General features: G+C 43.5%; 1 protein-coding gene across 14 annotated transcripts in view; it reads left to right on the top strand.

Moving 5' to 3' along the window:
• Window positions 1–15,504, top strand: part of NCKAP5 (NCK associated protein 5) — a 623,862-nt gene that overhangs the window by 156,226 nt on the left and 452,132 nt on the right. Inside the window, exon 1 of one of the 14 annotated variants that reach the window (XM_075117774.1) lies at window positions 6,748–6,823. The exons of the other annotated variants lie outside the window; for them this stretch is intronic. The gene's annotated coding sequence lies outside the window, so the exon portion shown is untranslated. Of the gene's footprint in view, window positions 1–6,747; window positions 6,824–15,504 lie in introns of those variants that run through there. 14 annotated transcript variants of the gene reach the window in all.

Below are 15,504 nucleotides of genomic sequence, written 5' to 3'. Positions count from 1 at the left end.
TGCCATCATGTGCCAGCAATGCCCCTCTGCCATGTACATTGGCCAAACTGGACAGTCTCTATGCAAAAGAATAAATGGACACAAATCTGACATCAGGAATCATAACATTCAAAAACCGGTAGGAGAACACTTCAACCTCTCTGGCCACTCAGTAAAAGATTTAAGGGTGGCAATTTTGCAACAGAAAAGCTTCAAAAACAGACTCCACCAAGAAACTGCTGAGCTTGAATTAATATGCAAACTAGATACCATTAACTTGGGTTTGAATAGAGACTGGGAGTGGTTGGGTCATTGCACATATTGAATCTATTTCCACATGTCAAGTATCCTCACACCTTCTTGTCAACTGTCTAAATGGGCCATCTTGATGATCACTACAAAAGCTTTTTTCTCCTGCTGATAATAGCTCATCTTAATTAATTAGCCTCTTACAGTTTGTATGGCAACTTCCACCTTCTCTGTATATATATATATATATATCCAGTGATGAGCTGCCAAAATCTTAACAACCGGTTTCCTATAAAAAGTTCTGATTTAAGGGATGTGCCCCAGTATGTATTTTTTGTACCAACAGGGTTACCATACGTCCGTATTTTCCCGGGAGGAATTTTAAAATTTTCAAATTCCTCCCGGACGGCAATTTAAGAACCAAAAAGCCTGACCTGTCCGGGAAAATACGGATGTGTGTTAACCCTGCCTAACGTTCTTTTTTAAAAAGATGGGCCTGAACTAGAAATAAGCTCCGTTTCACGTGTGTGGGTCCCCGCCACACCCTGGGGGTGTGCTAGGGTGACCAGATGTCCCGATTTTATAGGGACAGTCCCGGTTTTGGGGTCTTTTTCTTATATTGGCTCCTATTACCCCCCACGCCCTGTCCTGATTTTTCACACTTGCTGTCCGTTCACCCTAGGGTGTGCACATGTGTGGGTCCCAGCTGCTCCCTGCCCCCCTCATTGAAGCAGGTGTGCAGGGTTATTGCCCTGGGAACTGCAGGGCACCAGTGGACGTGGGGCCAGCTGCAGATAGGGGCATGGGGCAGGGCTAGCTGGAGGCAGGGGGTGCAGGGCTGGCTGCGGGCAGGGCAGGGGGTGCAGAGCTGGCTGGAGACAGGAGGGTGCAGGGTTGGCTGGAGGTAAGAGGGTGTGGGGCTGGCTGGAGACAGGGCAGGGACTGACTGGAGGTAGGGGCTGGCTGCAGGCAGGGCAGGGGGGTGCAGGGCTGGCTGGAGACAGGGGCTGGCTGCAGGCAGGGCAGGGGGTGCGGCAGGGGCTGGTGTGGGCAGGGCAGGGGGTGCAGCAGAGGCTGGCTGAGGGCAGGGGGTGCGGGGGTGGCTGGAGACAGGCTGGCTGTGGGCAGGGCAGGGGGTGCGTGCGGCAGGGGTTGGCTGGATATAGGGCATGGGGTGCAGCAGGGGCTGACTGCAGGCAGGGGGTGCAGGGCTGGCTGGAGATAGGGCAGCAGGTGCGTGCAGCAGGGGCTGGCTGCGGGCAGGGGCTAGCTGGAGACAGGGCAGCAGGTGCGGCAGGGGCTGGCTGCGGGCAAAGGGGGTGGGGGTGGCTGGAGGCAGGGCGGGGGTGACTGGAGACGGGCTGGCTGCGGGTGCGGGGGTGACTGGAGGCAGGGGCTGGCTGTGGGCAGGGGGTGCGAGGGTGGCTGGAGAGGGGGGCTGGCTGCAGGCAGGGGGTGCGGGGGTGGCTGGAGGCAGGGCAGGAGGTGACTGGAGACGGGATGGCTGCAGGCAGGGGGTGCGGGGGTGGCTGGAGACGGGGGCTGGCTATAGGCAGGGGGTGCAGGAGTGGCTGGAGACAGGGCAGGGGGTGGCTGGAGATGGGCTGGCTGCGGGCAGGGGGTGCGGCAGGGGCTGGCTGCAGGCAGGGGATGGGGGTGGCTGCAGGCAGGGGGTGCGGGGGTGACTGGCGGCAGGGGGTGCGGCAGGGGCTGGCTGCGGGCAGGGGGTACAGGGGTGACTGGAGGCAGGGCAGGGGGTGCGGCAGGGGCTGGAGGCAGGGCAGGGGGTGCGGCAGGAGCTGGCTGTGGGCAGGGGGTGCGGGGGTGGCTGGAGGCAGGGCAGGGGGTGCGGCAGGGGCTGGCTGGAGGCAGGGGGTGTGGGGGTGGCTGGAGGCAGGGGGTGTGGGGGTGGCTGGAGGCAGGGCAGGGGGTGCGGCAGGGGCTGGCTGCGGGCAGGGGGTGTGGGGGTGGCTGGAGGCAGGGCAGGGGGTGTGGGGGTGGCTGGAGGCAGGGATTGCGGGGGTGGCTGGAGGCAGGGCAGGGGGTGCGGCAGGGGCTGGCTGCGGGCAGGGGGTGTGGGGGTGGCTGGCGGCAGGGCTGGCGGCAGGCAGGGAATGGGGGTGGCTGGCTGCGGGCAGGGGGTGGCTGGAGACAGAGGGTGGCTGCGGGCAGGGGGTGCGGCAGGGGCTGGCTGCGGGCAGGGGGGTGGGTACTCACGGGGAGAGCAGCAGGACGCAGCCCAGGCCCAGCAGAGCAGCCGGGGACCCACCAGGCAGCATCGGGAGCCCCAGGGCCGGGGAGCAGCAGCAGCAACAGGGCTCATGCCCAGGGCCAGGCGGCAGCCCACGTGGCTCCCGCAGCGCAGCGCCCCCGGCGGCGGGAGGAGGAATTACATCACTTCCCGGCCCGGGCCCATCAAAGCCTCAGCGCCCGCTGCAGGGAAGCGGGTTAACGCCCGGCTCTCAAACTGCTTCAAAATTTAACAGCCGCTTCGCGCGAACCGGCTCCAGCTCACCCTTGTATATATCTATCTTCCTACTATATGTTCCATTCTATGCATCCGATGAAGGGGGCTGTAGCCCACAAAAGCGTATGCTCTAATAAATTGGTTAGTCTCTGAGGTGCCACAAGTGCTCCTGTTCTTTTTGCGGATACAGACGAGCACGGCTGCTACTCTGAAATCTAGCTGCTTTTGGAAAATCCCACTAGGCACCTATCTACAGATGTGGGTGCCTAAATATCTTTAAAAATGTGGCCCTGCATCCTTTAGCTCAAACTACAGAAGCTTATGCTTTAGCTGGGGAAGTCAAGTTCAGTTTAAGCCATCTTGTGTCCCCCTATTCCTGGAATGACTGTGTGACAAGCTTCAGGGCAGCCTGAAGAACCAGACTGGCACTGGCCTAAGGGGAAAGTATAACCTTACGGGGAGAGTATAACCCGTTGTTCTGTGATATTAACTTTAACCATTTTCAAGATGTTTCTGCAGTATGGTGTTCAGCAATACAAACCGATCATGCAACAAGTCTTTGCTACAAGAGGAATCATTTCTACCTTCATTGCCAACTGAGTTGAATAATTTCTTGTAACACCCAGCTAAAGATTTAGCAGTGAGTTCTAGATCTAGTTGCTGCATAAATGGACAAAAATAATTGATGGATTCGTTTTGCCAGCAATCTTGCTTCATTAAGCTACAATGCACGGGCAGATTAATGAATGGCATCACTTAGAATGCAGTGAATGGAGACATGCATTATGCACTAAATTCTTATCCCAGTTATACAGATGCAGCTCCCACTAAGGCACTACAGTCTGTGCCTCTATCCTGCAGCTTCTGTGAAGGCAAATTGCCCATTGACTTCAGTGGGAGAGCAGCTTGTGTAAGACAGAGTCGGGTCCCTTATAATAGGAATTGTTGTGGAGTAGAAAGAAAGGGGATTTCAAAAAAGGATAAGGGAACACAAAACTAAAGCGAATACAAAGCATTTATTGAACTATCCATCATAAAATCATGTTTTATAGGACAGATGTGATTGTTGTAAGAAGGAAGAGTGAAGAGATTTTAATTGGAAATCTTTTGTTTGGCAAAACTGTGTATTTTGTAGATGTGTTGTACAATGGTTTCATATTCTTATATAGATTTAATAGGAACAGAAATTCTGGTTAATATCACTGGAACTTTTCCATTCTTGGCCAGCATTAATTTACACTTTCCATAGGTTTGCTGTTGTTAGTTTCTCAATTATTTTTGTGTGCTTGAATTTTGAGATCAAATGAGACAAATCTTGTATATTTAAGAAGCAGAATGCAGACTGGTTATGGAACATCTTGCTGGCAAAATGAATCCATACATAGTTTTTGAACCATTTATATAGCAGCTCCACGTCTCAATATCTTCAAGTGCTATGCAGTGTTGAAGATATTGCCTGTTTTAATGCAAGGAGTATTGTTGTTAATAATACATGTGTTTTAAACATTATTAATAGTTTCCTCAGTTCTGCTTTAATTATTTAAAATAATCACAGAGCTTCAACTTTTCTCCCCCCCACCCCTCAACAATGTAATTTGGGCCTTTACAAGCATATGCACTTTCAGAATAAACTCTGAAGTGCCGGTAAATACATTTGGTGGCAAATCTTATTAAAATTTTGGACAGGGTTTCCAGCAGGTAGAAGCTCTGTTTATCCAGGATTCAGAATGCACAGACATTATTTTCATGATAGAATTCCAGTAAAGCTATCCACCAAGGGGCTGCTCTTTGAGATTCCATTCATTAGCTCTGAAATTTTTGTCTCTTGTACGCTGGCTTCAGGAAGAACAGGGCAAGCACCTCTAATGAAGGACTCTGGATTTTCCATCTTGATCCATTTAAGTCAGAGTTTGATATTATCTTGTGGATAGCTAACAAATATAGTTTAAAGTAGAGCTGCCCTCAATTGTTTGCCCTCAATTGTTTGTCAGTAAGTCCTTCAAAGCTTTCCACTGTAGTGCTGTTCACCCAGTAGAATTACGCGTCAGTGCAAATTTACATGTGTCCAGTAAATTGTAATGAAGAGGAAGTTAAAACACAAACAAAATTGTAAAAACAGTATAACCAGCACAGCAAGCTAAGAGGAAATGAAAGCATTAGCAAGGAAGGTGCAAAAAGGAGATCCATGGGCCAGGCCAAAATAGCATGTTAAAGGACACATGCTCTCATGCAAAAAGGGTGATGGGATGAGGGTTGGGTGGGAATTCTCCCTCTAAAGCAATGCTTCCTCCTTCCCTAGACATTCTCACTTTGAGTTTCTGGGTGCTGTGTAATTTTGGAAATTTGTCTCCAAATGATTGCTTGTAAGGACTTTTGTTACCACATGTCTGACATTCTTCAGGAGTTGTTCTTTTCCTTGACCTCTCCCTAGTAGCCTTGAGAAGCCCAAGTAGAGCTTGTAGAAAAGAACTCTAGCTTGCACTGAGATTACAGAAGCACTTGGATCCATAATAGTGGTGTGACAAACATTTTCTTTGGTAAAAACAACGAGGAGTCCTTGTGGCACCTTAGAGACTAACAAATTTATTGGGGCATAAACTTTTGTCGGCTAAAACCCACTTCATCAGATGCATGTACAGTAAAAATACAGTAAGCATTATATGTATGTTACAGCACATGAAAAGATGGGAGCTACCTTTCCACGGGGGGGGGGTCAGTGCTAACGAGGCCAATTCAATCAAGGTGGACGTCGCCCATTCCCAACAATTGACAAGAAGGTGTGAGTATCAACAGAGGGACTTTTTGTAGTGACCCCGACACTCCGAGTCTTTAATCAGACCTAATTTGATGGTGTCCAGTTTGCAAATTAATTCCAGTTCTGCAGTTTCTTGTTGAAGTCTGGTTTTGAAGTTTTTTTGTTGAAGAAGGTCAAAACAAGAGACTGGATTTCTACATAGAGTGCTTCTGCCGACATGCATGGGCTGAAATTGTGGAAAAGCAGCATCACTTGCCCCATAACCTCAGCTGTGCAGAACACAATGCCATCCACAGCCTCAGAAACAACTCTGACATTATAATCAAAAAGGCTGACAAAGGAGGTGCTGTAGTCATCATGAATAGGATGGAGTATGAACGAGAGGCTGCTAGGCAACTTTCTGACACCACATTCTACAGGCCATTATCCTCTGATACCACTGAAGGTTACCAAAAGAAACTACACCATATGCTCAGGAAACTCCCTGAAGTAGCACAGGAACAAATCTACACAGACACACCCCTAGAGCCCTGACCAGGGGTATTCTATCTGCTACCCAAGATCCATAAAACTGGGAATCATGGATGCCCCATCATCTCAGGCATTGGCACCCTGACAGCAGGATTGTCTGGCTATGTAGACTCCCTCCTCAGGCCCTATGCTACCAGCACTCCCAGCTACCTTTGAGACACCACTGACTTCTTGAGGAAACTACAGTCCTTTGGTGATCTTCCAGAAAACACCATCCTAATCACTATGGATGTAGAAGCCCTCTACATCAACATTCCACACAAAGATGGACTACAAGCTGTCAGGAACAGTGTCCCCGATAATGTCATGACAAACCTGGTGGCTGAACTTTGTGACTTTGTCCTCACCCACAACCATTTCACTACAGTGCAAATAAACAATGGTCACATAAACACCACCCTATACCGGAAATTTACTGACCGCTTTACATGGTATTGTATTGGAAGAAATACAATACCATGTGCCATGAAGCCAAAATAATGAATAATATTCACTTTGGGATTCAAATAAAACTTTAAGATTTTCATTTGTTTGGATATTTTAAGCAATGGTGAAAGAACTCTATTACAGGACAAATTCTCCTGCAACTTGGATTCAAATGAATATTATGTTAATCCATTATGGCATTTTTAATATTATAGTCAGGAGTGCTTCAACTCCAAACTACGAAAACTACACCTTGATGCACTATCAGAAACAGCTAGCAAGTGAACAGTAGCGTCTGTAAAGCTATTAAATTTCTCTTCTTTCGAGCAGGAGCCTGAGGCCTAACAGTATATCTGAGGGTGCATAGGAAGCAGATTTTGCTTGGAAGATTTTCTTCTTTAGCTCAGAAATTTGAGGTAAATATACATATTTCTGGATTCTTTGGCACACTTATACAGTATATTGTTATGTTTGGATACAGACACAGAGAAGCTAAAGAACTGGGCCCTTATTATAAATAACTGTTTACTGCAGAAGTTCCCATAAGTGTACATTACTGAATAGCATAGGATGTTTTGGACACAATCCAAAGTTTTTCAACTGACTTCTTCAGCTTGGTCCCTTTATTTTCTTTTTTATTACTAACCATAGAACATTGCTATGTATTACTTTAACTGCTAATTCCACTTGGTCTACTGTTATCTTGTGCTTCCGCCCCCCACCATCTATTTGTTGTATCCACCCTTTGACTTTTGTCTCATATTTAGACTGTGCAGGGACCACAGTTTCCAACATATATATGTAGGGCATCACACACAGTGGGGCCCTCATCCTCATCTGGAGTCTCCATGTGCTACTGTAATACCAACAATGAATAAATAAGAATCAAATCTCTGTGAACTTTAAAACTTGAGGATAATTACAAAATAACAGTCTGACACGAAGCAGGGGCCAGAAGCAGCATGCTCAACTCCAAGACAAAAAGCAACTTGTGTCATTGAATAGTCCTTTATGGTGTCAGCCCAGGAGTGGCATTGATGGACTTGAGAAGTAACCACATGTAGGCCTTAGTGGCCAGAAGGAAGGATCAGCTGAATGGGGGAATGTTTGAAATCCTTCCTGATCTGGTCCAAGAATGGATGTTTGCTAACTGCCTTTGAGCACTTGTGGATTCTTTGGTCAAAAAAATTATGTAATACAATTAATAATAGGAGAGAACATGGTCAATATACAAGGTTATTTCTATCTCTTTACCTTTGTGTGCAATCTTCCAAACATACGTAAATGGCTGTAATCTGTGTTACTGGGTCAGCCATTGTAGATTATCTCTAGAATAAATAGATTAGATTAAGGTGCTCTGTAACTGAATTGTCATTCTGAGGCTATACTGGTACAATCTAAGCCAAATGCTATAATGAATAGCCCCAGAAGTCTGCCATAACCTACATTAGAGTTTGTGACAATCAGATGCACATTGCATTAGACTTACAAAGTTATATTTGAGTCCACTTTAACTAAAGATAAATTGGGTATTTGGTGAATAGATTTCAACTCCTGTTTCCATATTCTGCTCACAGTCATACTGCATTACTAATTCAGAAAAGATGTAATATGCCTTATAAACAAAGATATTTTGTTATATTTTAATCACTGAAATTTGCTCTCAGAAAGGCAAAGGGTCCTAAATCTACACTACAACTGTGTTAAATATGTGGATTTAATTAGTAGAGATTCTTGTGAACTTTTCCCTTGTTTCTTAAGTGTTTCACTTTGCTTTTCGGGTTTGGACAAGTCCAATAACATTGCAAAGCTCAGCCAAGCCCACAAAGTTCTCCCTGGTTTAGGATTGGCTGAAATTATTTGAAGCCACCAAAATTCACATGGGTTCCATCCATAACCATACTGTAACTCAGTCCGGATTTCTTTGGAATCCAACATAGTTTTTAATGAAGCTTAGGCAGTGTTCTCAAAAATGTTTGTGAACTTCAGTGAGCCAGCACTGAGTCTGGTTTCGAGTTTTTGATTATATAAATTTCAAGCAGTCGTAATCTACAGTGCACTTGCACTGAGATAAACTACATATTTCCTCAGAGTTAAGGAAGAAAGTAACAAAATGTGGATTGGCTGCCAAAACTCTTAAGTAGTCTATATTCACTATATGAAGGGCAAAGAGAATGTTGGCCCTCTCTTCATACTGAAATTGCAAAAAAATAATTGGATCAATCCTAAAATCACCTCACTCTTTCTGACTATTTCCAACATCTGTGCCACTGTGTGCTAGATGCCCACACAGAAAACCTATAAACTGTGTGCCTGTGTAAGCACATTTTTGGTGACTGGAGCTTCCTGCATTTTCAACTGAAGGTCAAATAATTATAACAAGCAGTCAGTAGCTGGTCCTAGAAATCCTGCTGAAAACCAAGATTTAACATCCTTCAGACATTTGTGAGATTGAATTTATTACAAAAGAGCTCCACAGTAATAATCAAATCTCTCTGAACTAAAGAAAATGGAGTTTTTCTAGTTCTTCATCTTCTGATAAAATATATCTATTCTCAGGGATTCTGAGTATAGTGCTAGGCTGCATTCTTTAGCTCTTTTCTGTTTATTAAAAGATTTGAGAGTTTGTGTGTGTTGTGCCTAAAGGCCATGGTAATGCGTGCACTGTAAATTATTAGAATAAATGAATAAATATATACAGTTTTTCCTTTAGTGCCAGTGGTTACTTCCTGATTCTGACTACTGAAGCTGACATCTACTGCAATGGTTCTTGCACCTTTTTAATATTGTGGACTGCTTTTTAATGCCAGTCTTTTCATGGACACCTGACGCAATATCCCAAGACCACACCTTGCCTGCAGCAATTGTAGTACTTGGCTTTGTAGAAATAGGTAATATTTGGACAATATAACAAAGACAGGATACAGCTAAACTCATTGTCATGCAGTGGATTATGATTCCTTAGTTACATTCCCCCATCAATTTTGTATCTGTTAATTTACTCCCCTGAGTGTAAGGCTCTACATTTATTAATAGGAAAGCTCCCTGCATTATCTGATGCCCCCCGTGCTCTAATCACTTCCTGTAACATTGCAGTTTTGTTCCCTTCTCCTGTGTGTTTATGAACCCTTCAGCTTTGGTGTTGTCAGCAAATTTGATATTGGTTGAATTTATACACCTGACAAAGAAATACTTGTTAGCAGAAGAAGGGGGGAAGAAGTTGCATCCCAAAGTGATTTCCCTTCTCTACTGTAATCTAAGTAATTCAGAAGTTGCATAGTATGATTCAGACAATGTATTACTTACCAGTGCAATATGAACACACAGTTGAAATGACAGTAAAGCCTGCAAGTTCCTCCTTTTTTTGTGCAAAACACTCATGTGAAATAATATTTAAAGGCCGATCACAGATGCATAACACAATCCAGATAAAGTGACAAAAGTATTTTTCAGAATAAGATACAATATACATAGAATGCAAATAGCAACTGTATGATGGGTGTACGTTATAAATTGCATAATGAAATAAATGCTCATTATTACTCAAGTGCTCTGGGTTATTCACAAGGTACCATAGGTCTTAATAGCATAATGACAGTATCTGGAACTGGAGAATACTATAACTTACTTTTTTTTTCCATTTTGGCATAAATTGCTTGATTATCGGAATTTCCTGCAAAGCTCATTTATTGAAATAATTAGAAACAAATTGCTCAGATCCACTTTGCCAAACTAATCTCCTTTACAAATTGCCACTCTAATGTCATTCCAGCTCTCTATCCTGAAAAACTTTATCATGAAGAAGAAATGGTTTTTAAAATTAATACACGATAATCTTCTGATGAATGTTGGACAGCACATAATGAGCTTAACTACCATAGCTTTCAGAGGCAACTGACAGAGAAAATATATCTGAAATGAAGGTTTTCTTTGCATATTGGCATGATACTGAATGATGAAATTTTCATTCTTTGAAGTAACTTCCGTAGTACAGGACATTTTGGCCACTGTAATATCAAGTTCACAACTGAACAAAGCAACAATTTAGCCTGTGCTCCAACCCTTTGCAAAGGGCTATTCAGCAAGTCTCTTGTAAACTGCGTTGAGCAGAGACCGACAGAAACAAGATTTGTTACAAAGACCTACAAAAATACTCAGTAGAGAAAACCTTGTGGGCCCAGACATGCAAGGAGTTGAGTATCTCAGAAAGTTGCTGACCTCTTTCATGGCTTATGGTATGACAATGCAATGGACTAGGGACTAACTAGTTGCAGTGCAGCATCTTTGCAAGCCATGTTACTGACTCTAGGAATAGGGATGCTGCAGAAACACACTGTAATGGTAGGATCATCCCTGGTCATTCCTATGGCTGCCCAGCCATTTCAATTATTGGTGACCAGCCTCTTATTTTTTTTCAGGGGTCAGAGCTCCACTTCTGAAGGTGGAGAGCCACAGGCACTAAAGTGGACAGTCTGTAGGATTGGGTTCTTTTTGAGCAAAGATATGTATAATGATCTAATATGGTTGGTGCAAATCCACACAGGAATATTTTAATTAGAAAAGTTCCTGTTCCACATAGCACAGGTGAATTCTGTCTATCTGGCAATTTCAATATGTGGTAAAGACTCTCTGACCTAGACAAGGGGGTCACACACTTCGTAATGTCCATAGGCCAAGTTAATTGCACACACCACAGCTCTTTGCATCCCTCCAGTTCCCCTCAATAAGCTCCCTGTATGCCACTCTCCCATCACTCTCTATTTCAGGGACTGTCTGCAATCACCCCTTCCCCATCCTCCCTTATGCCCATTCATCCTTCCCCCCATGCCAGGGCCTCTGTGTATATTCACCATTTCCCACCCTCCCCTCATGCCAGGGACTCTATGTTTGTCCCAAGTCTGCTCCCCCATACCATCATCCTCCATTCTCTCCCCTATGGCAGGGACTCTCAGTGCCCACATAATTCCCCCTCCATCACATGCTAGAGGCTCTGTATGTCCCCCATGTCCTCTCCTCCCTTGCCAGGGATTTTTTATGTCACCGATTCCCTCCTTTCTCCTCCATATCAGGCTCCCCCATTTCCCCCACTGACCAGGGGTTCTGTGTTCCTGCATTCTCCCTTTTCTCCATACCAGGGTTTTCCACCCTCTCCCCTACCATTCCAGGGGCTCTTCGTGTCCCCCATCCCCAAGCATTTCCCTATTTCTCTCCACCATGAACAGAGAAATGCCATTAAGTTGAGAGCAGGACCTTACTGTCTTAACCAATTATTATACTGTCTTAGACCAATGTTACATTTTAAGGCTTTCTCCTCATTGACCTAGCAGCTGGCCATGATTATTCAGCCAAAATTTTATTGGAAGTGTGTTTTTCTTGGAAATCAATGTGTTTCATAAATATAGTTCAGTTTTATTACAGAATTTTCAATTTTTAATGAAAAATTCAAAATGAATGGATCACTGTCCTCTTTATAACAGCCCTTCACATATTTGAAGACTATAACCTGGTCCCCCCTTGGTCTTCTTTTCTTAAGACTAAACATGCCCATTTTTTTAACCTTTCCTCAGAGATCAGGTTTCTAAACCTTTTAGCATTTTTGTTGCTGTCCTCTAGACTCTTCAAATTTGTCCACATCTTTCCTAAATTGTGGTGCCCTGAATTGGACACAGTCCTCCAGCTGAGGCCTCACCAGTGCTGAGTAGAAAGGGACAGTTACCTCCAGTGTCTTACATACAACACTTCTGTTACAAAACCGCAGAATCATATTAGCCTCTTTTGCAGCTGCGTCACATGGATGATTCATATTCAGTTTGTGGTCCAATGTAATCCCCAGATGCTTTTCAGCAGTGCTACCATCTAGACAGTTATTCTCCATTTTGAAGTTGTGCATTTGATTTTTCCTTCCTAAGTAAAGTACTTTGCACTCCTCTTTACTGAATTTCATCTTGTTCAATTCAGACTAATTCTCCAATTTGTCAAGGTCATTTTGAATTTTAAACCTGTCCTCCAAAATGCTTGCAACCCATTTCAGCTTGATGTTATCTGCAGATTTTATAACCATATTATCTACTCCATAATCCTAGTCATTTAATGAAAATGTTGAATAGTACCAGACCCAGGACTAACCCCTGAAGTACCCCACTAGATATGCCCTCCCAATTTGACAGCAAACGATTAATAGCTACTCTTTCAGCCAACTGAGTGTGGTCTTTCAACCAGCTGTGCACCCACCTTATAGTAATTTCATGTAGACCACATTTCCCTAGTTTGCTTAAGAACATAAGAACAGCTATACTGGATCAGACCAAAGGTCCACCTAGCTCAGTTCCCTGTCTTCCAACAGTGGCCAATGCTAGGTGCCCCAGGAGGAATGAACAGAACAGGCAATCACCAAGTGATCCATCCCCTCCCACCAACTCCCAGCCTCTGACAAACAGGCTAGGGACACCATCCCTGCCCGTCTTGGCTAATAGCCATTGATGGAACTATCCTCCATGAATTTATCTAGTTCTTTTTTGAACCCTGTTATAGTCTTGGTCTTCACAACATACTCTGGCAAAGAGTTCCACAGGTTGACTGTGTTTGTGAGAATGTCATGCAGAACTGTGTCAAAAGCCTTACTAAAATCAAAGTATAACACATCTAGTGTTTCCCTCCAATTCACTAAGTCAGTAATCCTACCAAAAGAAGGAAATAAAGTTTGTTTGATATGATTTGTTCTTGACAAATCCTTACTGGCTATTCCTTATAACCCTATTATCCTCCAAGTGCTTATACATGGATTGTTTAATAATTGTGCGAGTGTCTTTCCAGGTATTGAAGTTAGGCTGACTGGTCTATAATTCCTGGGTCCTCCTTGTTCTCCTTTTTAAAGATAGGTACTGTGTTTGCCCTTCTCCAGTCTTCCTGTCATCCTCCAGGAGTTCTCAGAGATAATTGCTAATGGCTCTGAAATTGCTTCAGCTAGTTCCTTTAGTATCCTAACATGAATTTCATCAGGCCCTGCTGACTTGAATACAACTAACTTATCTAAATATTCTTTAACTTTTCTTTCCTTGTGATGGCTTGCATTCCTTCCCCCGGTTGTCAGTATTAATTGTGTTGAATATCTGGTCATCATTAACCTTTTCAGTGAAGACTGAAGCAAAATCAGCATTAAGCACCTCAATTTTCTTGATGTCATCAATTATTAGCTCCCTTCCCCTTTAAATAAAGGACCTACACTTCTCTTCATCTTTCTCTTGTTTCTAATATATTATTTTCTTTGTCTCTTGCCAGGTGTAACTCATTTTGTGCCTTAGCTTTTCTGATTTTGCCCTTACATACTTGTGCTGTTCTTTTGTATTCCTCCTTATCAATTTGACTGTGTTTCCACTCTTTGTAGGATTTATTTTTTATTTTCAGGTTATTAAAGAACTCTTGATGGAATCACATTTAGCTTCTTACTATTCTTTGTATCTTTCCTTTGCATTGGAATAGTTTGCAGTGGTACCTTTAATCTTGTCTCCTTAAGGAACTGCCAGCTCTCCGGAACTCCTTTTTCCCTTATATTTTCTTCCCAAGGGATCTTACCTACCAATTCTGAGTTTGTTAAAGTCCGGTTTTTTGAAGTCCATTATCCTTATTCTGCTGCTCTCATTCCTTCCTTCCCTTAGAATCATGAAATCTATCATTTAATGATCACTTTAATCCGAATCACCTTTCACCTTCAGATTCCCTACCAATTCCTCCCTGTTGGTCAGAATCAAGTCTAAAATGGCTGTTCCCCTGGTTATTTCCTGGAACAAAAAGTTGTCCCTGATACATTCCAAGAACTTATTGAAGATTTATATTGCTCTACAGCTTTGCTAAACAACTCCACCCTTCCAACACTTTCCATTCTATTTTAGCACACTGTATTTCCAAATCATATGATTCTAGGTTGGTTCTAGGTGTTTGGACAATGTGCTCTGGAAAGTCAGATTCTCACATAGTATTTCCAAAACATTGTCTACCTCATTTTTAATTAATTGTTTCTATAGTAGTATTTTTGCTGAAATTGTAAATGTAAATAGATGGCCTACTCTAATCAGCAGATGCTCATACTATTCTGTATTTATTTTAATTGTCCTTTTTGGGGTGGTCTTTATCAGCCAAAGGGAAAGGATGTGATACATTACTGAAGTGGAACATAAGCATTTCCAACTACTAGTTAGTACTGCCACTTGAAAAAAAGTCAGGTCTACAGTTCCATTGGTAATACAGTTTCAAAAGGAACTGTAACTGTGAATCCTTCAGCCAGTAGAATTTAAATGTATGATTGATATCAGCTGTTATCATCACTGCCAACTGCACTGTAACTTTTAAAGTAAACAGACTTCATTAGCAGCTTTCAAATGTCTTTTTTTTTCTTTACTGCTGTCATTTCATGAAGCCTAGTGAATCACAGAATAAAATGCTGCTTTCTTAATTCACCACAGGCACTCTTCCAGCGTAGCTCTTGGAAATCTTAGGCAGTTAAAATCTGACTTCCTTATTCAAACCATACACACTTATAGAATGGTAAATAAAAGATATACATGTCACACACAATAAATTTCTTAGGCACAGGTACCCAAAATTACTTTGCTTTAAAAAAAGATCCTTTGATGAATTTAGTGCTCTTGAAAGTTGCCAGAGGGACTGCTCTGAAGATTGAACTTCCTTGTTCAGAGAAGAGGTAAACACTGAGCTTATGAGCATGGTATAAATACCTAGATGATGGTGCAGGAACTGTCTCAACACTGGCTATCCTCAATCTTGCCTTGGAGGGACCAGGCAAAGATAAGGACTATTGTCTGGACAGAGCCAGGGCCAGATTTAGGGGCAGGTGACCCAGGCAACTGCCTGGAATGCTGGGCTTGGGGAGCACCAGGCTCTGGGGGCTGTTTTTGTTGTTAGCAACAAAAGGGAAAATAGAATGTTTGAAGTAAAATGTTTCAGGTATTCTGTATGTGGATTCATTTTTCACTAATTCCTAGAATGTTCCGGACCTTTGTAGAATCTCATGGAACCTTTCAGACTTTCTAAAAACTATATTTTCCTTGAACCTCCTAGAACGTTGTCAGCCATGCCTAAG

The sequence above is a fragment of the Caretta caretta genome, chromosome 11 (genome assembly GCF_965140235.1).
Source record: "Caretta caretta isolate rCarCar2 chromosome 11, rCarCar1.hap1, whole genome shotgun sequence".
NCBI lineage: Eukaryota > Metazoa > Chordata > Testudines > Cheloniidae > Caretta > Caretta caretta.
This window is presented reverse-complemented; position numbering and strand designations above follow the sequence as displayed.